This window comes from Bos taurus, chromosome 11 (assembly GCF_002263795.3).
Source record: "Bos taurus isolate L1 Dominette 01449 registration number 42190680 breed Hereford chromosome 11, ARS-UCD2.0, whole genome shotgun sequence".
Taxonomy (NCBI): Eukaryota; Metazoa; Chordata; class Mammalia; order Artiodactyla; family Bovidae; genus Bos; species Bos taurus.
This window is the reverse complement of record NC_037338.1, coordinates 60983217-60985656: the sequence shown is the minus strand read 5'-3', so window position 1 is coordinate 60985656 and position 2440 is coordinate 60983217.

The window sequence follows — 2440 nt, the reverse complement described above, 5'->3', positions numbered from 1 at the left end:
TTTTAGTCCCCCAAACATCTCTTAAGAGAAAGACAGCAACAAGACTGGCAGGAACACGCAGTCAGCAAGGGAGTGAAAAGCCCAGAGGGGAGCTGCCCCCAGGACACCCTGAGTAGGAGCACATGCTAAAAATGATGTGATTGATATCCTGCCCCACTGATAGGTGGGAACACCCTTCCCCCCACCCCCCTGCTACCACCAAGATGGGCAGATGATCGTCCCCCTGTTTGTTGTCCCTCCACTGGAGCTGCCTCCACTTTGGTCTCTCTTTAAGTTCCCCACTCTGCTTTTCAATCCCTCCGGACTGCTCTCAGCTCACTTCCCAGGCAGCAGGGGTCAGAACCCTGTGATCTGCTTTGAGCCAAGTCCCTAAGGACACCTCTGCTATCAGGTTCCACGTTGAGGAACAGGGCAGAATAACTGAGCAACTTCATCTTCACTCTATTCTTGTTAGATGATCACTCCTGCTTCACATACATCTCATCAGAGGGCCTCCAGGGACAGAGGCACAGCAAATGTCAGATTTGAAAATTATTTTCCTCCAGCTGTGCATTAATATTTTATTCCAATCTTGCCCCAAAGCCTGCTCAAAATGAAGAGCTTGAGGGGGTTCCAAGGATGGATTGGAGCCAAACTGATCTTTGTCCATGTCTCCAGCCCTCCCCCGACCCCACCCCAGCAGCTTTACATTAAAATGACAATCCTGCCCTGGAGAGTCCTCTATTCCTACCAGATTTATACACATCCAGCATCCCAGCCAGGACTCTGAGGCTCTTTCTTGATCAATTCAGCTTCCACAGGAGTGTCCACTCTGATCCACATTCCTGGAACCGTTTCTTTTGCAAATCAGCAGGTTTTAAGCAAACAAGGGCACATTTCAGGACACTGAACTACGCAATTAGCTGAGGGTAAATTTGGCAGAGCATCTGGTCTGCTCACCAAAATGGAAATACACACACACAAAAATGCAGCTTTTAAAATTAAACATTAACTGTGTAAGGCTAATTCTGTGCAAGTCTGCTTGAAGTGGCAGAGAGTAGTAGCACTGGCTCCACGCAGGGAGTTGAGGGCCTGGGGCTCTTGCGGCTGCTCGGGAGAATCGTCATTTGATTCGGGCAGATGCTGAGCATGCAGACAAATATAACTCAGCAGTGCCAGAAAACAAGAGTCAATAGCTGGTCATCTTCTGTTGCCATCACCTAAAGTCAACTTTCAGCAGGCTTTAGCCCTGTACTAACTGCAAAATAGAACTGTGCATAGGAACTGTTAAAAGGACACACTGGATTAACCAAATTAAAGATACCCTCCCCGATCTCTTGGATCTTAGAACACATATCCTACATAAAAAAACCTTGTACCACTCTTCCTTGAATAATGCAAGGTCAAAAGCACAGGTCAGTGAAACAATAAAAGGACAATGAAGAGAATAAAGTGGTGGTGGCCAATACACTCACTCTCAGACCCTTAGAGCCACTTGCATTTCATGAATATTTTTCTTGAAGTTTTGTAATCTCCCCCCTCTGAGAATCAGTGAGATCAGTTTGACATAGTATTTCCAAACACTGGGGTAAAATAACACATGTAGAAAGCAAAAAGATCAAGCAAGGTTTTCAGGGGAAGAAGCAGGAAAGCATGCAATCAATATTAACTTTCCCCTGTTTTTGCAGCAATAGACAGCCCCACCAAAGAAATCATGACTCGGGAAAGTCATGACTGCTCTTCTCTTATTGCTCATTCTTCTCATCTGAGGAATTCTTATGTAATTATCCACCAGCTGACTTTACAGTATGACCACCCTTTTTGGTCAAAGCCAAACTATTGTAAACAATATGAGAAACAGGGGTAGAAATAGAATTCTAGTAGAGATAAATACAGACTTGGTGACATGAAAAAAAATATCAAAGTACTCAAATAGAAGCTGGAAACTAAAAATGTCACACAGAGTAGAGGGTCCTAGTGGACCCCTAACTGAACAAAAGTCAGCAGGTCTTTAAAGGACAAAGATAATACTTGGTAGGCCAGAAATAAGATCAAAACGTGTATGTGTTATATACAATGGGAGGGGCTATCTACATGTGGCTATTTAAATTTAAATAAATTAAAATTAAATAAAAATTCAAATTCATCAGTCAGCCCAGTCACATTTCAAGTGCTCAACAGGCACACATGGCCAGTGGCTACTGTACTGAACAACACAGATCTAGAACATTCCCATTACTGCAGAAAGTTCTATAGGATGCTGCTTCCCTAGAGATAGAGGAGCCCTAGAAATAGTCTGGACAAGTAGCACCAACATCATTGGAAAATAGAACCTTTGAAAGAGGCATTAAGACTAAATTAAGTTTCTTAAACTTTGAAAGGAAAAAGGTGAGGAGTTAATTTGGGCTTTAAAACTATGTTAACTGCTGAGCAACAACCAGATGTTTTCCACTTGTTTGAA